Here is a 27,295-nt window from a genome sequence, read left to right on the forward strand (position 1 = left end):
CGGATCTGCATCCTAACGAGTACGCTAAGCGTGCCCTTCACCAGTGTTTAACAGGAAAAAGGAAGAGAGGAAGAGGGGGACAGATGAAGGGAGGAAGAGATGGAAACAATGAAATATTACAACTGCAAGATGCTTCTCTATCTAGCGCCCTAATACAATAACAGTAAATAATGTTTTTTACTTGTATGCCATTTTACTACGTCATTTTTTTTTGCGCTTATTTCCTTGCATGTATTTTCTTGTGTGTAATTCTGTTGTGTGTGTGGGTACACAGCATGTATGTGCATGTATGTTTCGCTTCTCTCTCTCTTTTCTCTGTTCCCTCTCTTCCCTCTTCACACACACTTTTCACATGCACACTAGTGTACACTCTGTGAGGGTAATGACATGGTTGTGTCCATGTCTGTATCCCTGGCACCTTGAACAGCGCCTGACTAAGAGAAAGCTCCATGCACGTTTATCAGATGAATGAGTGAAGATATGACCTCATTCGATCTTGACCATAACCTCGTGAAGTGCATACAGTACCCGTTTGCTCTCTTCCTGTTTCGCAGCTAGCAAAACTGAGGCCTGCACACCTCAGGTTGCACGGCCAGGCATCAGCCAAACCAAGACTTGAACTCCGATTTTTCTATTCTATTTTCCTTTCATTCTGTCTTCTGGGGATTTGCTGTATTAATAGCAAAGCAAGAAATGTCACCCAAGGAAAATTTGTCTCCAAATTTAAATTCATGATGCATACACAAGAAATTACTGACTTCTCAATCCAATGGTAACACAGATTGTGTGATTTTGAGGAGGAGAAGCCTTTCTTTCCCATCCTCTTGCCTTTATTAGCGTATGTGTCAGTGCACACACACACACACGCCCGGCAGCTCTCGGCTTGTACTTTTCCAGTCCCTTGTTCGTTCCTTTCAGAAGCACTTCCTGCCCTGGCCATCCCCGGTTCCTCTCGGGGCTGCTTGGTCAGGCCCAGGCCAAGTGACAGGCAGCAGTATTTGTTATGGTTACTTTGGCAAAGGTGGAGAGCTGGAGGGAAGTGGCCCAGCAGGCATTTTCAGGGGTCGGACTAGGCTGGCTTGTTGTTGTAAACGTTTCTACTCACCCTAATTGTAGCTCACATGGGTAAGCAGGGTAAACACCCATGCAAATTACTAAGTTGTGCTGAATGTCCAAGGATGTCAATAATCTCTGTGAAATTCAAAACGAAACCTCCTTCTTTGACTGAAAGCAGAGCCAGGCAGCGCACGTGGGGTCTCCCTATCACTGCAGATCTGGCGTGGATCCTGGAGCCAGGAAGGGCCATCCTGAAGGCCCGGGGGCAGGGATGGCATTAGAGATGCCTTGGTGTCCTTGGCAGTCCTGCCCATCCTCCGGCCCCTCTGTTTTTTTCTACCATAAAACAGGACTACAAAGGGGCATAAGGAATACAGTGGTAGGGGGGGCACCTGGGTGGTTCAGTCGGTTAAGTGTCTGCCTTCGGCACCGGTGGTGATCCCAGGGTCCCCGGATCGAGCCTCACATCGGGCTCCCTGCTCAGCGGGGAGCCTGCTTCTCCCTCTGCCTGCTCTGCCTGCCACTTCCCCAGCTTTTGCTCTCTCATTCTCTGTCAAATAAATAAAATCTTATTTTTTAAAAAAAGGAATATGGTGGTAGGGGATCCTACCTGAAAAGTACAGGAGAAAGCAAGTCTTCATATTTCTTATCTTTTTTTTTTAAGATTTTATTCATTCATTTGAGAGAGAGAGAGAGTGAGGCAGAGCACAAACGGGGAGAGGCAGAGGGAGAGGGAGGAGCAAACTCCCCGCTGAGCAGAGAGCCCCATGTGGGGCTCCATCCTGGAATCATGACCTGACCTGAAGTCAGATGTTAACCGTCTGAACCACCCAGGCACCAAGGCCTTCATTTTTATCGAAAGCCTGTGGGGGAAGGGGATCTGAAGTCACACATTGCCACAGACTCTGCGACAGTGGCAGGGAGGAGCCTAGGAACTGGGCAGAGCCTCTCGTAGTCACTCAGACAGATGGTGGTGAGGTGAAAGGGACATCAAGTCTGCTTCTCCATTTGACCATGACTCAGGCTGCCATCCACGGATTTGGGCTTCTCTGCGGCTTCTCTCTTTCCCTTTTCCTTTCTCATAAATGACTCAGGAGACTCCGCAGAGAACCACGTGTGCTCTCTTCCCAGAATTCCCATCGTGGAAGTGCGTGCCCTTCGAGCTCACTGGCTTCGCCCAATGAGACGCGCCTCCACTTTGACTTCACCTCCTGGATGTGGTCTGCAGGGATGGGCTGTTGGGATTTCCCACCAGTCCACGGCTTGCAGTTTCTATTTCCACATTTTGACTGCCAGTTCTATATTTGCGCAAAATCCTGCTTTTTTGCCTGGTTTCCTAGGGAAACAGTTTGTAAGAGCTACTGCTTTCTGTCCATCTGCTTCGCCTGCCTGGGTTTTTGACTGTGCACCCTGATTATTTCCTAATCTGACGGAAAGGCACGAGGCCCCAGATAAGGGGAACTCCCTCTACATGTGTTAAAAATAAATTTATGAAAATGACTGGTCAGTTAGGAAATCCCTCATGTGTTGGGGAGGGGAGGGCAGTTTGTACTTGTCCGTGTCTAGTTTTCTAAATGTTTAAAGCCTAGGATACTAAGAAAGGCAGTGGAAGTGAATAGCGGGAGGGAAAAGAAATCGTATTCTCTAGAAGCAAAGAAAATCACACAGAAAATAGAGGCTCGGTAGCATCCCTGCGAGCACCGTCCCGCTGCAGAGTTCTCCTCACTGGCAGAGTCAAAGTAACACCGCACTTGAAGTCGGGAACCTGAGTGGCGGTATCATTTTAATCTCAGGCTCTTCCCATATAAAAGAGGAGCTCATTTTATTTTTGGAATTTGGACTCCTCGTCCTGAAGATCCTGCCCAGCAAACTGCATTTTCATAACATGCATCCCTGTCCCAGTTTTTATGCTCCGTATCACGTATGCGTTGACCAACCAGAACCACATAGAGTAACAAGACCAGTGTCACAGTGCTGAGTTGGTAATCTGGCAATAAATTCTCTAATCACCATCCTGTGCTTGTGCACTTTTAGGCTTCTTCTGCACTGTCCCACAGGACTGATGGGCACACGAGCCTCCAAGGGCAGCAGGTGGAGAACCATTAACCTAGATGATTTCTGAAATCATTTCTGGGCTTTCAGTTGCTAAATTCCATCTTGATGTTTTCTGGGGAGAGAAAGCTGACCAGGAAGGTGGGGAGAGAAGTGTGCTTTCTTATACTGTGAAACACCTATGCTCTCCTCACACGTGGAGTTATGCCAGGGAATCTACCGCCCGTCCGGTTGTTGCATGATCCTCAGATATTTCTGGAGTGCAGACGTCCCGGCTGTATCAGGTCTGCCACGGAAGCTCTATGGTGAAGCCTGTCTCGGGGTAGGAGGAGCCGCCGCCACGCAGGTCTCACTTCGGGACATCGTCCCCTACCTCATGCTGGAAATGGAGCCCTCAGCAGATAGAATCTGCTGTTTCATGTAATTACTTTTCAAGATGCCATTACCAGAAATTTTTATGTAAATACATATTTTATTCCCTGAGGCATGTTAATATGAGACCAAAATTATACAACACTGAAAGGAAAACAGAATGTCCCTTTTTACTAGTTGTCTCTGTTCTTGGGAGCATCCTATAGTCTAGGACAGCAAAGGTGCTCACTTCGCCAAAACCACTGTATTCGGTATCCTGTCTGCACAATCCTAGGAATGTGGTATCGATACTCAATAGCTTAACACAGTTCAATTCAGTGAACATTTTCTGTTTGCCTTCTAGGGGTCAGGTGCTGAGCCCATGCTATGGAAAGCACAGATGCCATTAATGAAAGAGACACTTAAGAGTCCCTGTAATGTGCTAAAAGCCTGTAACCACCCTACCGACTATAGACAGTAATTGGTGCCTCTAAGGAGGTTCTTATTTATTTATCAAGTACTTACGTCAAGCACTGTTCCATGTGCTTCATTAACCCATATCATCTTCAGAACAGCCGTTTGGAATGTGAGCTTTGGTGTGTGTGCTCCGAACCACTCTGCCGTGCTCAGAGGGGCAAGAGGAGAAAGGAGTTCCTTTGGGCTTAGTGGATCAGGGAAGGAGGCATCTGAACTAGGATGTGAGGACTGGTAGCACGAACCCAACAGGAGGTGTTTGGGAACGTGTGGCTCTTGGCATTCATAGCAGTGAACCTAATACAAGCAGTGGTGACGTTGCAGTGGAAAATGGCCTCTGTGGCTGTGTTGGGAGAACAGTAAGTAGACTATTTTGGAATAGGAAATATAGCTAAGGAGAAAGTAAGAATGAAAACTAAGCTCAGTGCCAGACTATGAGGGGCTCAAGAATCAAACGAAGGGAGCCCATCCGTTCCGTCTCATTTGTCTGCGTGGGGCCACTAGGCGATTAAAGGTCTGAGAGTGGCAAGAACAGGCCTTGTGTCCGCAGCAGCACTCCACCTGAGGTCAAGAAGCCAGCTGTGAACACCCTCAATGCATTAACCCAATTAAGCAATCTGGACCATTTCCCAAAGAAATATCCATTTCTCCGTTGGGAAAGGAAGCTTCCCAAGTTCAACCCGTCCACTTCTTTAGAAGCTCGTGTCCCTTCAGAGCTGAGGAATTTTGAGGTGTATCCATTTTTCTTACTTCCTTGGTCATTCTGCTCTACTCTAGTTAAAGAGAATAATTTCTGGCATATTCCTGGCTAGGCAGGAACAAGTCTCCTCAGAGAAGAAGATAGCCAGGAATAAAGAGCCCACTGTAGGAGCGCCCTTTGGCAGGGCGAGTGCTGAGGGAAGCATCTTTGCCCTCCCTGGCGTCAGTTCCAGCCACCCACCGTGGCCTCTCGCGTGCTTGCAGCTCATCTGAACCACCAGCAAGACGTGCCTGGTGCCTGGAGGCTGCATGGCTTACTCTGTCAGATCTCGCCAGAATCTTCTGGAAAGACATTTGTTTCCAGAGCCTGTGTTGAGTTTAGCTGCCGATCCTGTCACCTACGCTTCAAGTTTTTCTTAGTTTACCAACTGATTTTCCTCTAGATTTGGGGAGTTTCTTGCCTCCACCAGCCACCACTGCTCTTTTTCCCCACCCAGTTTGGCCCTTATGTACATCAGTGTCAGGGGTATTTTTAGGAACGGAAATAGGTCCAAAAGGAGGACTTTTTCCTCTTATGAGTCAAATGTTCACATACTGAGAACTTCATTCTCCTTCTGGCTTTGTGAAGACAGTGCTGCAGTCGGGGTATGACCGCAGCCTGACATGTAGAATTCCAGGCTCTGGATTTGGGCAGCCCTGGGCCAGACCGTGCCCATGCACTATTCACGTCACTGAGTCTCAGTTTCTTCATCCATAAAATGGGAGTATTAACTGTACCTGCCCCACAGGAATCGGGGGATGATTTATTCAGTGATCTATGTGAAGTACTTACCTGCACACAGAAGTCCGATAAATGTAGCCATTATTACTACCGATAACAACACGAGGCTCTGAGGATAAATCATACCCAACAAAGCACCTAGCTCTTCCTCTGGGTGATTTTTATTTGATGAAGCCACAGACCTATACCAAAGGCAGTGGTAATAAAGGGAAGGTCTAGAACATTCTAAGCTCCTTTATGCTAAGCTGAGTGGTTCCAACTTGCCCCTATCTTCTGTCTTGCAATTGTCACCTCGACAGCTATCCCTGAGGAGAAATCTCATGGGTGCCATGGATGCAGGGTGGATGGACTATTCCCCCAGAGAAATGCCAGACAGTAATACGGAGCTAACTCAGTGTATAACTTGGTCTTGTTCCCTTTGCTTATCAGAATTATCTGGGGAGGCTTCTAACCCCACCAATTCCTGATCTTCAGCCCCAGAGATACTGAGTTCGTGGTTCTTGGGTGGGGAGCAGGGGGAAGAACATTATTTTTGAAGCTCTCTACGTGACTGGGATGCGCAGCCGGGATGAAGAACCCATGACCGAGAGGATTGGCAGGCCCGGGGGAAATGGCCATGCTCTGCAGCGACCCTGAGAAGAATCAATGCCAAACAGACCTAGCCAGCGTTCGCCTAGCTGAAGCTTTGCTTCTGCTCTATCTCGTCTGTGCGGCATTTGCAGTCAATACAGAACAAGGCGGGGGGGCTCAACATCAAGGATGTGAAAGCGGCTTCTAATCTTCAAACAGATAGTGGGTAGGGGCCCTGAGAGGGTAGCCTGAGGAACAACAAAGGCAGCTGGTCTATGTGGGCTGAGGTGAAGTGTACGTACTGATGTGAGGGCCTCAATGTCCGCCTCTCTGAAAGGATGGAGATTTTCTTAGCTTTGCTTCCTGTCAGAATAATAAAGGAATTTGGTGGTTTTCTTATGAGTCTTTAGATTGATGTGCTTGCTCGCATCTTCTCTCTTTTCTCCGTGCTTTCTCATTACTAGTTTCCGCGTTATGGGAGACTGTCTCATTTAGCTCCAGCTGTCTCCTTTCACAGACGGACATCCCCCAGCGTGGTAGTGGCAGCGCCGTCCTCCCCTCACGTAACGCATCATGGTCCAGTCAGCCGGAGTTCAAGGATGGGGGGGCTGCCTCTGGAGGATCTCCACCTTTCTTACTGGTTCTGATTTCTCCACCAAAGCCCCGAATGTTCCCATGACACCGTGGAAACCAGTGTCTTATTTTCAAAGATGGCGAAACTTTATTTTGAAAACACAGATTCTTACCTCAGCTGCCCCAGGCACCACTGCAGAAGCACCATGACCTTGCTGAGAGCCACTGCATGCCAGATGAGACTTAATTTTCCCTAAGTACTTAGGAGAAGAAAAACAATAATGTATATGATGGGTTTTTGGCCTGCACCCATATCCTTTAGAAGATGGAATTTGGCACAGCACATACTCTGATTTAAAGAAAAATGTTTTGTTCTGATGTAATTTGTCTAATTAATAGTAGAAGGAAAAAAAAGGGGATTGAATTTTTCTGATGTCATCTAGCCTTTGGGATTTTAGAGCTAGATGGCCCAAATCAATTGTCTTGTCTTCTGTGAAGCTTCCTAATGGATAAATCTGACCTTGGAGTTCACAAGCATTATTATATTCATGGGTCGTATATAGTGCAGATCTAACCCCTCTCGTATTTGTATGTTCACTCAATGAACATTTTACTGAATCTCACCTATAGGCTGAGGGAGTTGGAGGATCTGAAGGTGGTACACAGGGGCTATGGAGGGGAATGAATACTGGGCACTATAGCTGTGAAGGCAGGACGGCAAAGAACTTTTAAAAATAATTCTCAGGGGATTGGCAAAGAGCATTCAGCAGAGGTGTGTGAGCCCTGAAGAGTAATATAATTAGATTTTTACTTGAAGAGGAAAACATCTGATGATGGCTTAGGTGCTCAGCGGACACTGAGCATCTTCTGCATGGCAGACCCCGTGCTTGGCTCTGAAGATACAAGAGTTAAAAACGGTCCTTGCCCTCAAGGAGCTCACAGTCTATTGAGCTGCCTTTCTGACTTTCCCACTAGATTGTGAGCTCCTGGAGGGCAGGCACTTTTGTCCAACTGAAAAAAGTGTAAGTTTCAGAGTTCACCCTGGATTATCATTCCAGCTCTGTTCTTTTTATTCTGTTCACTTCAGTTCACTGATCTGGAAATTGGGCCCACTAGTGCCTGCCTCGCTGAGATGTGGAAAGATTCAATGAGAGAAGGATGGGGTCCACTGGATGCTGCAGGAATTCTTGTCAATGTGGCTCTCTATCACGGTGCCTGGTGCATGGTGGTCATTCCACATATCTCTGCTGCCCAGCCAGTTTAAAGCCTCAGGTCTGGGAGGATTTCAGCCTGGGATCTGTAGCTAGCAGGCTGCTTCTCAGTGCAGTTTCAGTGACCAAGTTGCTTACTCCAGGCTATGAACTACAGTCAAGGCCAGCGTTGGGTTCTGGAAGCTCAGTTCCTAAATCCCAGGCACTCATCTTTCAAAAGTCAGAACCAAAGTCAAAAGAAAAATGATGAAATTCCCTCTCTGGCCAAAATGCATTATTTCACCAAGGGCAACAATTCTTCTTGGCAGGGGAAGTTGATTTGCTGGTGCTTGTGCAATCAATTGTATTTGCAGGTGACAAAGTCCTTCTCACGGTGGCTTCAAGAGGAGGTGTTGGCTGTCCCTGGCCTTTGTTGGGCTTTTTATTATTTTCAGAATTCATGATCTCACTCATTCCCAATAAAGTCACTCTGAGGTCCCAGTGTAGGAATTAGTACCCTTTACTGTACTCATTCAGTCGCTGGGGAGATTGAAAGGCACGGAAGGAAAGTGACTTGCCTACATCATACAGCTTCTTGTGCTGTGAGAGATTTGCTTTTCCATCAAAGAAACTTTACAAAGATATTAGTGCTTTTTGTCTGGTTAGCACATGACAGTGTGTCAGGAGATGTGAGCTCATTTTTTGGCTCAGTGAGTAACGTTAGGAAATTCAGAATGCGATTCCTAAGATGAATTTGCTTCTCTGACCTGTGAGATCACTGTGTCTCTTACACTGACTGATCTTAAGGTAAAGTCATTTCATCATAGACCATGTCTGCTACTCAAGGTATTATAAATACTGACATTGGACAAACTCTTAAAGTTCATATGATGCTTCCAAAGGTAGTCATCTTCAAACCTACCTTGGGAAGTATAGGTGGAACCTACTTGGTCCAGAATAGGCAAGTGAGGTCTAGAGAGATTATGTGACATATGGTAGGTGATGTGAACAGTATCTGGCAGATTTAGGACTTAAATCCTGTTCTCTGGTTTCTCAGTCCAGTGTTTATTACAGTACATGGCACCTCAGTCCTGATCAGACCTTGCTGTTTGCTATGGGTTAGGCTTTCATTTTGAAAGTTAGAGCTTGGTAAGCCAAAACCTACAAGCTTCTACATTTGCCATAATAATGCTAGTATGAAATACCCTTTGAAGTGAAAAGTACGTTGCTTCAAAGGGACTGCTCCACTTGCTTGAAGAGAAGTATATGCATTTATTTCCCAACTGTACTACTGATTTTCCTAAATCCCCCTCAAAACTGTTCCAAGTCCCTTTAATCTACAAGTTGGAAGTGAGAGGTTGGCCTAATTTCTGTGTTCCCTTCAAGCCTGAGCAATAACACATTTTAAAGGATGATAATTGGCAGTGTGGAATATAGATGGGTTCTATAAGTACTCACCAAAACCCCTGCAGTCAGAACCAGGTAGAACAAGAGAATGGTCAAGGCACTTGTGTCTCCTTCCACATCATCCACCCTCTTCTGGAGGTAGTTGGGTGGTTAAGAACACAAATACTACCCCTGGGGATAAAAATATATTATATGTTTATAAAAAATTTAAAAAAAATAATAAAGGGAGAATTTGCAGAATTTAAAAAAAAGAAAAAAAAAAGAACACAAATACTAGACCCGGACAGATCTGGAATCAATCAATGTGATAGAACAAATCAGTAAGAGAAGAGAGAAGAACCACATGGTTCTCTCAATTGATGCAGAAAAAGCATTTGACAAAATCCAGCATCTGTTCCTGATTAAAACGCTTCAAAGTATAGGGATAGAGGGAACATTCCTGAACTTCATAAAATCTATCTATGAAAGACCCACAGCAAATATCATCCTCAATGGGAAAAAGCTTGCATCCTTCCCGTTGAGATCAGGAACACGACAAGGATGCCCACTCTCACCACTCTTGTTCAACATAGTATTAGAAGTCCTAGCAACAGCAATCAGACAACAAAGAGAAATAAAAGGTATCCAAATTGGTAATGAAGAAGTCAAACTCTCTCTCTTTGCAGGTGACATGATTCTTTTTTTTTTAAAGATTTTATCTATTTATTTGACAGAGAGAGAGAGAGAGAGAGAGATCACAAGTAGGCAGAGAGAGGCAGAGAGAGAGGAAGAGAAGCAGGCTCCCTGCCTAGCAGAGAGCCCGATGTGGGGCTCGATCCCAGGACCCTGGGATCATGACCTGAGCCGAAGGCAGAGGCTTTAACCCACCGAGCCACCCAGGTATCCCGACATGATTCTTTATATAAAAAGCCCAAAAGACTTCACCCCCAAACTACTAGAACTCATACAACAATTCAGCAACGTGGCAGGATACCAAGTCAATGTACAGAAATCAGTGGCTTTCTTATACACTAACAATGAAAATACAGAAAGGGAAATTAAAGAATCGATTCCATTTACTATAGCACCAAGAACCATAAGATACCTGGGAATAAACCTAACCAAAGAGGTAAAGGATCTGTATTCGAGGAACTACAGAACGCTCATGAAAGAAATTGAAGAAGACACAAAAAGATGGAAGACCATTCCATGCTCTTGGATTGGAAGAATAAACATTGTTAAAATGTCTATACTGCCTAGAGCAATCTATACTTTTAATGCCATTCCAATCAAAATTCCACCGGTATTCTTCAAAGAGCTGGAGCAAATAATCAAGTCTTGCCCCTTCCTGTACTTCCTACATGTCTCTAGGCAACCTGCTTAACTGTCCTGGGCCTTTGGAAAAAGAGGTTTAATTGTTATAACATGTAACTTGTAGACCATCCATTGTGTACAATGCTTGAACATTCGTAGTTCAAACATTTGTAATTGCTAATTATGGGTACTTGTGGCCACTGTTTTTGTCTTCCTCCAGGATCCTTTCTTCTACCCTTTAGCATACTTCTATGTCTTTTGCAGACTTCTGTCTATGTCTCCTGCAGAGAGGAGACAGTATCAGCTACATTTAATGTCAGTTTAAGTTCCTGTGTTTACGGGGTCCTCTTCATTTCTCACTTCAGCCCTAACTGCGTCATCAAAGTGTGACAACTGCACTATCGGCCACCGTGGGCCCACGCACATCAACACAGTTTGGATTAACCAGTTTTATATCCTAGTGATGAGAGACACGTAACAACATAGCCAAAAATTTAGGAGGTAGGAAAGAGAAAACAAATACAGCACCACACAAAATACCACACGCGGTACGCCGTGGTCTAGAGTCGTGTTGGAGTCCTGACTGTAGTCCTCAGAGGTCTCAGAGCTTTGGCTCCCGTTTCTTCACCAGTGAGGGAGGGCAGTGAGAGCCGCTACCTAGACAGGAGGCTGGGAGGGCGAGGTGCCTCTGAGGCATTCCATAGTGCTTCTCACAAGACATATGTGCCTTAGGCGATGGAAGACCCACTGGAAGAAACCAGGCTCAGAGAGGGGATGCGGTTAGACAGCACCCAGCGACGCTGAGCAAAGAGGGACCTAGAACTAGTAATAGCCAGGCTGTTCTGTCCTTATCGTCTACCTGTGTTCTTTGTCAGAAAAAGAAATCCTTGACTCCTAGTTCCTGGGATTATGGATTAAGTTACAGATGCAGGCAAGCACACTGAGCTGTTTCAGTCTGGCTTTTACGATAATGTTGGCTTCATTTGACATGTGCCTCATATCCCCTGGAACATAGACACCTGAGGAGTGAGTGGAGAGGGCTCCTGGGAACGTGCAGCTATGCGTTTATGTAGAAACAACACCTAACACTAAGGAACCTGCAAAAACAAACAAACCAACAAAACCTACGGGGCCCCTGATCCCTTACATGGCAGGTAGCCCTTACAGGACAAGCCTGGGGCAACCGTGGTTCTCTACCCTGACGGAGCCTCCACCAAGCGTGGAGTTGTTAGCATCAGAAATCATCACAGTCACTTTGTGGCTCACTTTCTTCAGCCTCTCGGTAAAGCAACTTTTTTTCTTTTCCTTTTCTTTTCTTCTTTTTTTTTTTTTTTTTTTTTTTTTTAAATTTTAAAGCAAGCTCTACACCCAGCATGGGCCTTGAACTGACAACACTGAGATCAAGAGTTGCATGCTCCATTGACTGAGCTAGCCAGACGCCCGGAAGCAACCTCTTTTCTTTTCTTTCTTTTTTTTTTTTTTTTTTTAAGATCAGCAGCAAAAAAGCATGTATTTGAATATGTAGTGTTCACCCGAGTCTAGAACAGCTGACCTGCTGTGCCAGAGTCCGGGGCTCATCTGCAAACATGTTTCCCTAGCTGATCCTTGTGTCTGGGCTGACTATACCAGCAGACAGTTCCCTCACTTTCACTAAAGCATGCCTGACCTCTTCATGCACAGCACAGACAGAGCAATCATCAAAAAGGAACACAGAGAGACATAAGAGCCGGGGGTCAGTTACATGTGTTTTTACCTGGAAATGAAAGATGGTAGCCTTTCAACTTGACTCTCTGTGTGTACTTCTCCAGGTCTTCACCTGGGATGTCATTCCTGTTATATCCCTGGATGTGTGGCTTCCATCTTTGTCACAGACCTGATTAAAATGCTTCCCTCTCTTACGAGTGTCCTTTCATCTCCCCAGCTTGAGTCATCTCCTCCGTGTTCTGGCAGCAGTGATTAAACCATTGTACTTTGGATATTTTATTTTTGGAGATTTCCAGGTGTCTCATATTTCCTATTGTATTTCCTAGAGGGTGGGACCCATATTTCAGTTATTTCTGTAGCACTAGTACTTATGGGGCACACAGCAAATACACTTGGAATAAATGTATTATTTACAGACATCTCCTCAGTTATGTTTAGTTTTTGTGTTATTAGAAGCTGTCTGAGTTGCATCTCAGAAGTGAAACAATGTGATTCTTAACATTTCTATGTTACTGTAACATCTAATTACTTGTTTGCCAAGAGACTCTCTATATTCCAGAAACACTGAAGGCTGAGTCAGTCATATTAAGCCTTGTCAGGAGGGTTGAGGCGTGGCTGAATGACCTGGGTCAGAGTCACTAATACCTTGCTTCCTGCCTCTTACCCTAGAGAGTTAGGAGGATAGAGATGGATATAGAGTTTTTGATGATATTATGGTGTCATAATAATACCCCTTTGAATCTTTGTGGCACTTAATTATATCAGACCATTTCTTTCTGATTGGAGTGACGCTTTGGACCCCATTCCTCTGCGTCTTAATCTCTAGTTACTGGAAGTCGGGAGACAGTTTCTAGAAATCAGTATGGTTGGGCACAGACCCTAGCTTTCTCATACCTGCTCTGGGACTTGGAAGACGTTATTTAGCTTCTCTGTGTGTTTCCTCAACTGTAAAGCGAGGTAGCAAAAGAACTTAGGTCATTGGATTACTTCAGAGTTCATGTTAAAGGAGAGAATGTCTGGACAGGGTCCACACAGGTTACTGTTGGAATCCTCAGACACTGTTTAAGACCCCTGATGAAGAAAATCCTCACCACGTGACAAGTGTCTCTGAAAGGCATGTCATTAGAAAATAATATCTATGATGGGAGAAAGGAGGAATTAAAGCCTGAGTAGGACTCTGAGCTCATCCTATAGCAACAAGAAGCTCAGGGGTTCTGTGTAAACTGAGGAGAAACACCTTTTGCCAAGTTGGGGAAAAGAGCCTTGCATGGGGTTGGTACCAACAAGCCTGGCAGAATCCGCTGTGGACCACATCTGCTTGTGCCAGCTGTTGTCAGCCTGTGTAGGCTTGCTGAGAATAACAGCAATGATTTTCACTTTATAGCAACTTCCATCTTGGGATCTCAGAATGCTGCATAAATGTAGATTAGGGCTCCCAAAATTTTTGCCAAGAATGAGCATACTTTATAGGACATCAAGAATGCATCACTCTTCTCAGTGAATCTTTCATGATAGAAAGTGAACTAACTAGCTTTGAATTAGACTTCCTTCCCTGATTTGGGCTTTCTTCCTGATTCTACCACTCCTCTTCTAGGTGACCTTGGGCAACTCCATTTCCTCCCCAGCCTTCCGTTTTCATGTTATTAGTTATAAAGGGACTCCTCCACCCGTTGGTGACCTCTAGTGTGTCTTCTGTTTCTAAAATTTGCAGAGAATCTGCTGTCCCGGGATCTGGAGTTTCCTCCCAGACAGACTATTGCTTGACACTATTTGGGAAGGGTTTAGTTCTTGTCAAATGTAATACTTTCATAGTATTTTATTCATGGTTAGGTCATAGCCCAGCAGAAAAAAATATTACTTTGGTCACTAGAAAATGGCATTATCTTTTATCTTTTCACATGAGAGTGTATTTGTGTCTTCCCCATGTGTTTCCCTTTACCCACCTTTAAACACAGTGCTACTTATCATCTCCTCTTACTATTTTAAGATTTGCCATTAACATGCCAGCTTGTATCAGAGACTGATGAAGTACGTAGTCTTTTTTTTCCTTTTTTTTAAGTAAGTCATCTTTTGAAGAGCAGTTCTACTTCTCCTACTGGATCGTGAGCAAAGATCTCAAAAATGACCGTGCCTCTCAAAGTTCTGTACTCAGTCCATTTGTGGTAGGATTTCCCAGGGTGTTTACTATTTTTTTTTTCTCAGTTGCCATCTTTCTACAAGGAGGAAATATTGCATGATAAAATGTAGCATTTGTGCTTAAGAAAGATTCCTTTGATCATTCAGGATTTTGTAATATATGATTAAATTCCCCTAAAAAATCTGGGTGCCTGGATGGCTCAGTTGGTTAAACATACGACTCTTGTTTTGGCTCAGGTCCCAATCTCAGGGTCTTGAGATCGAGCCCCACGCTGGGCTCTTGCTCATGCTCAGCAAGGAGTCTGCTTGAGATTCTCTCTCTCTGTCTCCCTCTTTCCCTTCCCCCCTGTCATCCCCGCCTTAAAAAAAATAAATAAAAATACATCTTTAAAAAGATTCCCCTAAAAAGTCATAAAATCCCTCTGATTAGATGCAGATGGGTCAAGCAGCTGAGACAGTTGATGATGTGGTTAAGTGTTCACTTTCTGGAGTTGATGACTGAATTCAAATCCCAAATTGCCAGTTCCCATCAGGGTGATCCCTGTGCCTCAGTTTTCTCATTTGTGAAATCAGAACAGTAACCATCTGATGGGGTGACTGTGACGAGGAACTGAGTTGATGTAAAATATTTTGAACATTGGCCCCTGCTGAGCACTCAGTGTTCCTTGCTTATTCTCCGTCTTGTCATTTATAAATTGGTAAATATTATCAATTAAACGCTTACGCATTTCTGTCTTTCGGAGTTTATGGAGAGGGATATCCCTTCAGGAGACTTAGTATTACGTGAGTCATGGTTGATGATCAGTTAGCAATATGCAAGCTGCTGGTCTTTGCATTCACATCACTGTGTGCTTCTTTCCCCTCTGCCACAGTACTCATGAATGACACTGACTCATTCTTATTCCCTGATCCACCTTCCTGCCACATTTGAACGACCTCCAGAGCTCAGATGCGACCGATTGTTTGTGAGCATTTAATACAAGTCTTGAGCCGCTGTTAAATATTAGCACACACTATGTACCATTTTAGGTATTAGTCACAATGGCTCTGACATGGGGCATTCCCTCTCCCCTGCCTGCCCCTTCACCCCCTGTACAGATGCAGACGCTAATGCTAAGAGACATTGACAAAAATGTTATACAAAAGAAGCGATGTAACTTGGTACTGGCACCAGCTTTGTCTGCTTCTGAAGCCCACACTTTCTCCGTTATACCACAATCAATGTTTCTGAAAGTAGAAGGGGCCACATCGGTCTCCAACCTCCGATATAATTAGCATCATGCTTTAATCAGTGAGGTTGACTGTCTTGATTAACCTTTATGATAGATCATGTAAGTTTCATATTTCTAAATGAATATATAGAGGCAGCTGTAAATTAGTGGAAAAACACCGAGCTTGGATCAGAAGACTCGTGTTTAACTTCTGGCTCTGCCACTTATTATGGGTGTGATTTTGGCTAAGTCACTTAACATAGTCACTTAAACCACTAACTTGGTTTGTTTCTTTGTACAGAAAACATGCTCTCATGCTTTGGAAAGTATTAACTGAGATCCAGCGTGTGTGAGTGTTATATTGGGATTCTTGTTGGCTGTGAAGGACCGTGGAACTACAAAGTGTTTGTTTGTTCTCTTTCCCTCAAGCCCTAAAATCAAGCCCCCTGATCCTCTTGGAATGCTTTTGGTCTGCCCTAGTCCACTGTCTCCTGTCTTTCCTCTGAATCTATAATATCCATTGATTTCTTCACGGGATATTTACATACCATAGCCTATCTTTAAGGATAATAAGAAATTCTTAATTAGTCCAGGCGGCTAAATCATTTACATGGACCTTGTCATTGAACTCATGAGGCAAACCCAGTTGGCCCCATTTTATGATTTAGGCAACACATCTTTAGTCAGCTGAAACATCTTGCCCCCGGTCACACTGTTGGGAAGTAGAGGATGTGGGATTTGAACCCAAGCAGGTAGAACATCCCTAGAGCCTATATTCTCAAGTGTTTACGCCATAGTGACTACCATCAACAGTCAACGCTTTGCTTCCTTCTTGTATTTCTCCTTCACAAGACTTGACTGCCTGTCTGGACTATGAATTCCTTGAACTGGATGACTCTCAATTATGTTGATGATTGACTTAATACCTAATTACTAGTATTTGTGGATAATTTAGCATAGATTTCACAGAAACTATAGTTTTCCACACCACTCAAAAGCCCTAGAAGCAAGGACTTTTTTTTTTTTTAAAGATTTTATTTATTTATTTGACAGAGAGAAATCACAAGTAGATGGAGAGGCTGGTAGAGAGAGATAGAGAGAGAGAGAGGGAAGCAGGCTCCCTGCCGAGCAGAGAGCCCGATGCGGGACTTGATCCCAGGACCCTGAGATCACGACCTGAGCCGAAGGCAGCGGCTTAACCCACTGAGCCACCCAGGCGCCCCTAGAAGCAAGGACTTTTGACTCCTTCTTTGTCTCTAGCCAGAAGCTCATCTTCCCATAATGTTGAACTACTTTGATTTGATTTTCATGGGTCAAGCAAAAAACCTTTTTCTCTGTGTTTCTCATGGAGATACTTTGCTCGCTTCCCCGCTAGGACTCAGAAATCCAATGTGATTAGTGCCTCTGTGGGAAGACATGCCTTATTTGCTGCCAGTGACATTGTTACTGAACAAAACACATGCCCTTTCTTTGCATCTGAAGTGCCAAGGAGGGCAGAGCAAGAACCTTTCTGACTCAAATGAAAACCACCTTGTGTTAGGTGAGATGTGGGGAGTTAACCATTTGTTGGCTGGCGTGCATTTCCCACGAAAAACTCAAAAACAGCAATTTACCTCAGCCATGGAAAGTGATGTGCCAAGCGTCATATTTGCATATTAAAACCGAAAAACTGATTTGCATGTCATTTCAGTGTCTTGTGTCACGTTCAGGCATCTGTCAAGCCCACTAGATAGAAACAGCTTGTACAGTAGGAAAGTGTTTCTATGCATATCAGGACTGAAAATCTAGGTGCTTTTATTTTTTTCAGCAAATTGTCCCCACCTTAGATTCTCCATTCCCTTCTGGCTTCGTATGTGAAAATACTTAAGACAAGACAGAAATCCCATGTTTTATAAAGTCTATTTTTTATTTTCTAAGGGTAATCCATTTTGACTATATTCAGTGTAGATAGTTTAAAAATTATTAGGAAGAAGTTTAAATTACTCATAATCCGACCATCCTAGCATGAGTTTTTTTGGTATATTTCCCTCTAGTATCTGTTTTTTTAAATACCTACCTATATAGACATATATGGGCACGCTTTCATATATGTTTTTATATATTTGTAATTATTAGATGTACTATTTTAATATCTTGAGAATGGCAAGAATTATGGTATCATGATAATGGCAAGAATGACGAGATAGTCCAAATCGTGATAAGGAATTGCAAAAACCCCATTTTGAATACAGTGGATTCGAACTGCAATCAAGGGGCGCCTGGGTGGCTCCGTGGGTTAAAGCCTCTGCCTTCGGCTCAGGTCATGATCTCAGGGTCTTGAGATCAAGCCGGGGAGCCTGCTTGATTTAGCAGGGAGCCTGCCTCCCCCCCCCACCGCCTACTTGTGATCTCTCTCTGTATGTCAAATAAATAAATAGAATCCTTAAAAAAAAAAAAAAAAAAAAGAACTTCAGTCAGGGTCGAGCCCTCATAGGACACAGACTGTGATGTCTGATACAACTTTATTAAATGTATCTTCTGGTTGAGGACGACTTTTCTGTGGGACAGTGCACAGGAATGAGTGTGTTGGGGTAAGATGTTTCTTCCCAATGTTGGAGCGAGTAGCTCTTTCCATTGTTCCAGACAACCAAATGAAGACGAAGGTCTTCTCAGAAATCTTGGTCAGGCACTAGTGGGGCACAACGAAGACCAAGACCTGTTTAGTTTGAAGAAAACCTTGAAGGACAGTTCCTTCTATTCATCAAACTTTTATATCTTGTGTCTCATTGAGGTGAAACCTACCAGTGGAAATAATGTTTTATAATTGTCTTCCTTTGTTATAGCTAATCCCTTAGATATAACATACAGAAGACCTGATTAATGGGGAGAAAGGGGAAATGTATATGGGTTTTAGCTATAGTATTATGGAAACAGCTTCTTTTAGCTTTGGGTAGAAACAGTATATATAAGAGGGGAGTGAAATATAAGAGATCCCACAGAGGCAACTCACTTTCTCCCTTAAGGAGGGCTGTCTGGGAGCACCGACATGGGAACTCTGGGTTCAGTTGGCAAGATGCTGAGGAGCATCACTTCTCCCTGATGCTGAGGCTCTGGGTTTCATGCCTCTCACCTTTCCTACTTCTTATCTATCAGGTGGGACAGCATCTGTTTTTCTCCCTGAAATTCATTGCAGCAGGAAAGCATGAGGGGAGTCTACCTTGTTCCTTAGAGCCAAACATGAGAGCCCTGCTGTATAACTTATCTTTTGGTGCCAAAGTCAACTGGGGCAGTTGACCATTCGGAGAGCCAGCAAAGCGTCATTCACCAAATGTTGTATATTTGTTCAAGGTCTGTAGTTAAAAGAACTCAGAGAGATTCCATCTCTTGCTGAAACGATTAGGGTGAAATTCAGGTATACTAGCCTGAGTGCTTCATCAGCAAACACTGAGCTCAAGAGAGAGTATTACTCTGCAGACATTCCACTTCCAAGAAGAAAATCATCTTTGTTGGTGGTTTGTAAGCTGTCCCTCCTGGTAATTAGAACTGCCATTTATGTGATGTTTAATATCTTACAAAGGTTCTCCCTATGAATTTGATATTCTTAACTTCCATTTGATGGATGAGAAAATCAGTAATAGAGAAACAAACACTGGGGAACTCAAATGGTGCCCCAGACATCAGGCCTGGGAACAAGCATGCTCCATGCCCGGGCACTCTTGAGGCTACCTGACTGAGAGCGGTGAGTGTAGAGAGGGGCCACCTTGCTTTGTGCTCAGCCTGCATCACCACTGCACCCTGTGCGCAAACATCACAAGGCCCCTTAGTGGACACCGGGTGATCCCCCCCACTTCCGGCTGCAGTGGCGTCTACCATGCAGTCATTCAGAATCATCCATCCTTGGCCATGACTCCTCTAATTTGTCTGAAGGAAGGTGATGGAGGTATCGATGCATGACACAGGCAAGAGAATATGAAAAAGAGGTCGGAAGAAAATCAAGCTTTTGAAAGTTGAAAACTAACTGGAAGGGGTTTCAAAGCTAGCACCAGCTATTTCACGCCAACATTTCTGGGTCCTCTTCTTTGTGGCCTTACCATTCATTCTCTAAGAAAATGGAGCTTAAGAATAGAAGAACCCAGAGCACGCTTTTCTGCTCCTCTGCAGCTGTGAGGAGTTTTCATTTATGGGTTTCTAGTTGTTAAAAGGCAGTTCACCCTGCCCCTTACTTCCCTGTGGCCCATTGCTTTTAACCCCAAGCGGAGTCAGTATGCAGCAAATCTTCTGCCCTTGGCCTGCAAGGGTGCTCCTTCCATTAAAAGTGAGACGTTGAGAGTAGAGTATGGTAATTCAGTGAGAGTCAGAAAGTAGAAGCAGCCTCAGGAAATTGCAGACTGCAAACTTGACATAGTTAAATAGAAAGGGGGGAAAAAAAGAAGGAAAATATCAGAAATATATTTTTTTCTGGCAGGCTTTCAGCTCCAAAATGGGGCTAATTCTACCTTTTGAAAGAAGATAATTTCAATGTTTCTTTTTTCAAGAACACATAATTGAAGTTATTTTCCCTCTGAGAGAAGGAACCTCTTGTACATCATTACAAATGGACAAGAAAAGTGAGCAGCTCTGGTCCCCGAGTGATAGAGTACTCATTATCATGTAATCTCTCTGAATATCTTGGCTGTCTTTTCCCGGTGTTTATCTGCCTGGGCGGTGCTTTTCTGGGAAGGTTCAGATTTGGACTGAGTTCAACTTATCTAGCACTTAGTAACTAGGAAGTGAAAGGCGGGTAAGGACCGATGAGAGAGAAATGACCCACGGTGCCTCGAGGTCAGTATCAGAACAACTCAAGAGGCTGAAGTGATGGCAGAGGGTGGGTAGCCGTTTTGTAAAATGGATGCTTAACCCACATATTTAAATAGTTACATTGGTGGGAACAGAAATTCAAGGTAGTAGGTGTTCCCTGGGGGTCTTCGCCCTTTGCACCCCCGTGCAGGCTTTATGTAGGAGGGCTGGGGAAATTCTTTCTCCACCCAAGGAGGGGTGGTGGTCCCACAGGGTGTTGAACCTTTGTTCTTGACTTTCATGCCCCACATGTAGTGAAAGTTCAGTAGGCTGTAGAAACCCTGTGACCTGCCAGCTGCTTACTCAGATTCAGAATGCTGAATGAAGTTCTAGATTGTTTCAGCGGATGCTGACAAGTAGTCTAAATCCTCCTGTAAATGGAAATCTCTTTAATGATGTTGTTTCCATTTACTCAGTGTGTGTCTGTTTTTATAGACTACAAAGTACCCGAAAATATGAATTATCTGTGATTTCCCTATAAATATCTGTAATGATATGTGCCCTGCATAATATGGGCACAAAAATAAGATAGGGTAGAATCAAAGGAATCTTTGAAAACATAATTTTGCACAGAATGCTACTAAGCTCAGGGAATAGAAGTGATTTGATCAAAATGACTGGACTAGTTAAAGGCAGAACACAGATTAAAGAGGTAAATAGGTCCCTCTGTGCTTGTGGGTTCCTATGTAGAAATATATAAAACCCTTCAAATACCATCAGGTGTTACATAAGTATGGCAACATCCTTATCTGTGTCCTTCATCTGGCAGTTTCCTTGCTCACCGAGGACTCTGTCCATACTCACTTTGTCTGCAGAAACAGTCCTAATTTTTGCACAGTCTCACCCATTACTTTTACCAGGGACCTAGATCCAAATCTGGCTACAGTATTCATAATAAGCCTTCCCCAGAATATTATAAGCTGGGCTGCTAGCAGGAAAAGAACCATGACAGAGAGGAACCAGTTGCAGATGCTTGGACATTTTCCATTTTCTGACACTTTTGTGTCAAGAAGAAAAAAAGTGGTGTTTTTTTTTTTTCCTACCTAAGGGGAAAAATTTCTACTATAAAAAGAGGCACATATAGGAAAATATAAAGAAAAGGAATATAAACCACTCTGCCATCAACCATTAACCTTTGAGCATGTTTCTTGCCAGTCTCACTTGTATAGCAATGTGAGGTTGGCCAGCTTGGTCAGGGGCTAGCTCTCTCCGTGGGGTATGCTCCTCCTTTCTTGTGCCTCCTATGGCCACATCTAACTGCAGGGAAGACTGGCAGATGGAGTCCAGCTGTGTGCCCAGAAAGAGAACGAATTCGATTTTGGAGAGCTGTTAGTGGTTTCTGCCTCACTTAGTAACTATGAGACACCTTAAGCGTATTAGCCATTAAATTTCTCAGAAGTACTGTGCTGGGGGCGCCTGGGTGGCTCAGTGGGTTAAGCCGCTGCCTTCGGCTCAGGTCATGATCTCAGGGTCCTGGGATCGAGTCCCTCATCGGGCTCTCTGCTCGGCAGGGAGCCTGCTTCCCTCTCTCTCTCTCTGCCTGCCTCTCCGTCTACTTGTGATTTCTCTCTGTCAAATAAATAAATAAAATCTTTAAATTAAAAAAAAAAAAAAAAGAAGTACTGTGCTGTCTGGTTGCATTTTTTTAAGGCATCATTAGACTTAGTGTTTGAAGACATTGCCAGTATGTATATTTCAATAACGTGACATTAATAGAGTGAACACCCAGTTTTAAATCTCCTGATGACTCTGTGTTGCTTACAACAGTCTTGACATGGACCCTAGGTCATTTCTCTAGCCTCATCTAACTCTGTTCCTCCCCTATTTCTTAACATTTTTTTTTCCTAATGTTCATGTTCTTTTATACATGTTCTTGGAATATCTTGTCTTGTCTCACTTTCTGTCTTTCTCTCTCTCTCTTTCATTCTTTGAAATCCAACTTACCCTTCAAGATCCAACTAAGAGGTAATATCCTTACTGATAGCCTTCTCCCATCTCAGATCACCAAATTCATCCCTGTGTTTTAGTATTTACACTTCATTGTGCTTTTCTATTTTTGCGTCTCTTTCTTCCTAAACTGTGACTTGTCAGTGCGGGGAGGGAGGGGATCAAGAATAATTTGAATTTATAATGATAGTGCCTGGCACTCAGTGATTTCTTAGGAAATACATGTTTAGGAGAATTTTGAAGTCATCTTCTGAAATTCATCTCTCAGTAACTCATCCGTAGGTCATACAATGTGTTTTGCCCTTTCCAGGAGTTTCAGGCATTTCAAAGAACATACATATTAGTGATTAATATTGATACTTAGAAGAATGTTTTTTTCTTAGAAAAGGCTAGAGGCTTTGTTTATATTTGCTTTGCAGGACTTTCGTTTCACTGTTTAGCAGTAAAACTTTACTCTGAAAAAAATCCAAGTCATTACAGAAGAGTGGTGTAGAAGGGCGTGCATAGCCCCGGGCACTGAGAGCCAGCACAGAGTCACAGGGACAGGCCAACTCTGCACAGCCAGTGGCTGTCAGGACTCCACCAATTTTCAGGACTTGTCCTAGATGCCGGATTGCTCACTTTGCCTCTCTGGGCCTCACCTTAATCACCCTAAAGTAGGATTACTTACTACATGGGGCTGTTGCTATGAAAACTGTCACCCTGCAAAGCAACACAGAAATGCAAGGAATTATGATGATGCCACGGGAGCTACCCTGCTGGTCCTGTGCACATCTCTGTGTTTGAAGAGCAAACAAACAAAATAATGCAGCACATCCCTTACCAGCCCCCACCCCACAAATTTTCAATCATGTTCTATTACCCAGACACAATGCTGGAAGCTACTTGTTTAAAAGATACATTGGACGGTTGCTCCCTTTTCTTAGGACGTGTGGAGCCCTTAGCACTACTGAGAAAGAGAAATGAAGAGGGGTCTCTTCACCCCAGGGAGAAAAGCCCTGAAGTTCTTAAAGGACTTGAACTTCAGAGAAAAGGCGTGGGCTGCGTCTTCCTTCATGGGAGAGGAGACATGTGGACATTGAGGACCCCGTGTTTTTCCAATATGTTTTCCAGGGATGTTTAGTTTTGTGCACTGTTTGGGGTCAGAGGCTAGGGGGCGGAGTGGGGGGAGTTCTGTGCCAAATAGCATTCACAAACTCTGGAAGAGATGTTCTCTTGGGGTCCTTCCACATAAGAAAAACCAGAAATCCAAGGTTAGCATTTATATGGGATTGGAATGTAAAAGAAAAAAAATGCACCTTTCCAAATGGGTTATTCCAGAAGCTGTATTGCAAGCAAATAGGACGTATTTGGAGAATAAAAGGAAGAATATATTTGTCTTAAAATCTGTTAAGTCCTAACAGTCTAAGTACTTTGAAAGAAAGACCTGTGCTTGTAACGTAAGTGCTAAGGGTAGAATCCAAATTTCTGGCAGAGGACAGACCTGGCCTTCTTGCTGCCTTTGTTGATTTAAGAGGGAAGCAGATACTGGAAGCCCAAACCATGAGAAGCCATGTCCATTCCCTGAGGGTCTGCCCTAACACTGGGAGCAGGAACGATCAGCGTTTCTTTAATAGTTGTTGATTTAAATTAAAACAGTCAGTGCCATTACTATGACAGGTAATCTTTCATACAAGTCTCCACTGTCTCCATGGGAAACAATGTTTGGTTGGAAAATACGCATGGCATTTGGAGTCAGATGGCCACCTATTTGGGGCTCAAGTTCTCTCCTTATTGCAAGTCTAGAAAACAAGATGTATGTCATTTTTCCACCCTTGTCTTCAGTTCTGTCACCTGAACTGGGATTATCCCCTCCCTCAGCAGTGGGTTGGGGATCCAAAGAGAGTCCCTTTGTTACCTTGGTTTGAGAAAGTAGTTAAGCTCTCTATAACATGAGATGCAAGCTCCAAAATTCTTTTTTTTTTTTTTTAAGAATTATTTACTTATTTTAGAGAGAGAATGAGAGCCTCACATGGAGGGGGGGTGGGGTCAGAGGGAAGGCGAGAGAGAGTTACAATGCAGACTTCCCACAGAGCATGGAGCTCCACACGGAGCTTGATCTCAAGACCCTGAGATCGTGATCTAAGCTGAAATTGAGAGTCAGGCGCTTAGCCCACTGAGCCAATCAGGGACCCCCACATACTCTCCGATTTTAATCCTTACAACGACAGAGGTAGCGCAGACAAGCCCGTTTTATAGAAGGAAACCAGAAGTGACAAAGAGTTCACTAGCTCCCACAAAGACTCCAAGCCATTGCCAGAGTTAAACCTCTGTCTCCAGCTATCTTGCCACTGCCGCACAATATGCCCCTTCACTCTCTGGCCACAAATGTTTCAGGATAAACTTCCCACCTGGTTCCAGTCTCTTGGTGTTCCCATCCTCCCTCCACTCCAAAGACAACTTTCTTTTTTTATTGTTATTGTTTTTTAATTTTTTATTTTTTATAAACATATAATATATTTTTATCCCCAGGGGTACAGGTCTGTGAATCTCCAGGTTTACACACTTCACAGCACTCACCATAGCACATACCCTCCAAAGACAACTTTCTAATCTGTTGAGCTCACCTCCCTGCTGAACATCCCCATTGAGATTTCTGCTGTCTGGGCGTTCTTCCCTGAGGGTCTTTAGATGTGTCTCTGTAGCCCGTGGGCTTTCTGAAAATGTAGGTAAATTTGATGTGTATTTTTATGAATGCCAGTCTCTGCCAAAAGGGAGTTGAGCACATCAGATTTTCAGAGTTTCCTGTGGTCTATCACAGGGCCTAGAGCCCCTGGCCCACAGAGAAGACCTATGCCCCGGATGGCATGGCAGTCAGGAGCTGGCCCTTCCTCTCTCTCACCTCTTCAGCCTTAAACAGAACCACTTGCATTTTTCCCCACGTCCACCCAACTGTGTCCCACCTTTGGCCTTTTACTCCTCTTAGAGCTCCGCCTTGACCTGGGTTAGCCCATTCCAGGGCTTTGCTAGTACCCAGACTACCTTTGTCACTTGAATTAATTGCATTTGAAAAGTTATATTTCATGGATTGCAGAAGTCAAATTAAATACTGTAAAAGAAACACAAACTTAGAAATTAAAAGGCTCTCAGCATTCCAAACCCAACAAAGCCTCCCTTTAACATAGGAGTACATGTCCTTTCAGACTTTCTTCCCTACCTGTATATTGAACGATACATAATTCAGCTCTACTTATTTTTCAAAAATGGGGCCATCATTTAGATTTCCTATCCTGTCACTGGATCTGTACCTTTGATAGCATGGCTATGCCATCTTTTTCATACTTGTAGTGGTAAGCGTACAGTGTTCTCTTAAAACCTGTTCACATTCTATTGTATGTATCTATCATTGTCCATTTAAGTGACCTCTTATCCATGGACAGATAGTTACACTGCTACTTTTGGTTCCTTTTTTTTTTTCCAAATAAAGTTCCTGTGATTGGCCTTGGTCCTATAATTTTATGATTTCAGCAAAATTTTCCTAAAAGCAGATAACATCTGTGCCATTGAAAGTTTAATATTACTTGCAAACCACTCGTCCAATGTTCAAATGTTATTTGTACTTTAGAGAAGGCCTTCCATATAACATTTAATGTTTACTGAATAAGTGAGTCTGGGATGGGCCCCTATGCTGGGTTTATCATAACTAGCCTGGCCCTGATCATTTGGGGTGTCAGATTTCCTTATCTCACAATGAATAAGAGATTCTGGCATACAGCTCTACTTTTAGTCTCTGTCACTGGCCACATGTCATAGTTTGCTCACTGCTGTCCATTCTCCAATCCAAATTGTCCAACAGTGAAATAAAATCCCAGGGTTAGATTAGTAACCAACACAAAAAATTCTTAGCCTTTTTGGCCATCTGTATGTCTGTATTCCAACTTTCTATCCATTTTTTTAAAAACCTAAAAAATTGGAAAATAACCAGAGAAGAGTCCCAGGTAGGTGCCAATTAACAACTTCACATGTGTTTAGGAGGCATTTTATGCCTCAGACATCACACAAATAATTAATATGTATTTTGGACTGATTGAAATAAGTGTTCATAGTAAGGAAGAAACATTTGTACAGGGATTTATACCTTACAGGATTTTCACATCCAAGAACACATTTGCTATAGTGAGGATAACAGGTGAATGAATGTGCAGCTTCAGGTTCTGGTGAACTGATTCTTGTAAACTCTTAATGAAAGGAGAGACTCTTAAGAATGCATAAACATCAAGGGAAGAACATTCCCAGTCTCAGCTCTCCCCATCAGCTATTGGGATGTCACTATTTCTTAACTTTTCGTAAGTTTTTGTTACAAACACTTTGATTAAAGATGCTGGGGTGTGATACTGGATATGGCCAAAGTTATAATATAGGCAAATGGAAACAGAATTTTATTTTATTTTTTTAAAGATTTTTATTTATTTATTTGACAGAGATCACAAGTAGGCAGAGAGAGAGGAAGGGAAGTAGACTCCCTGCTGAGCAGAGAGCCCAATGCGGGGCTCGATCCCAGGACCCTGAGATCATGACCTGAGCTGAAGGCAGAGGCTTTAACCCACTGAGCCACCCAGGCGCCCGGGAAATAGAATTTTAAATTTCCACTTGTTTACATACTGCAAAATCTTACATCTGGCATCTGGCCTTCCTTCTTTCTCTACCTACTTTGGATTCTTGGTTGAACATCTCAAGTAATCTTTCCCCTGACACTTGATATCGTGACCTGGCTCTAATTCTTGGTCGTCCACCTCTTTAAACACCACCCCAGGATCAGTGCTACCCTCCTCATTTGGTACGTGGCTGTTTGTAGTACTAAGGGGAGAAACTTCTCAACCTCGTTAAATGGAACACAGGGTCATTCACTTTCTGCACCCCTGTTCCCCATTAGACCCATCTCATCTCCTCTCTCAAGCTTATATGTGGTACAGAAATATTCAGCTGTGAGGAGCTCCTTATGCCATCTGGCCTTTTTCTCACCTGAATGTGAAAAACTTCTACCTGTAACTTTCTTG

At 43.6% G+C, this 27,295-nt stretch overlaps 1 protein-coding gene across 9 annotated transcripts in view; it reads left to right on the top strand.

Moving 5' to 3' along the window:
• Positions 1–27,295, top strand: part of LOC122908796 (LIM domain containing preferred translocation partner in lipoma) — a 673,192-nt gene that overhangs the window by 473,802 nt on the left and 172,095 nt on the right. The window lies entirely within an intron of this gene.

This window comes from Neovison vison, chromosome 6, assembly GCF_020171115.1.
Source record: "Neovison vison isolate M4711 chromosome 6, ASM_NN_V1, whole genome shotgun sequence".
NCBI lineage: Eukaryota > Metazoa > Chordata > Mammalia > Carnivora > Mustelidae > Neogale > Neogale vison.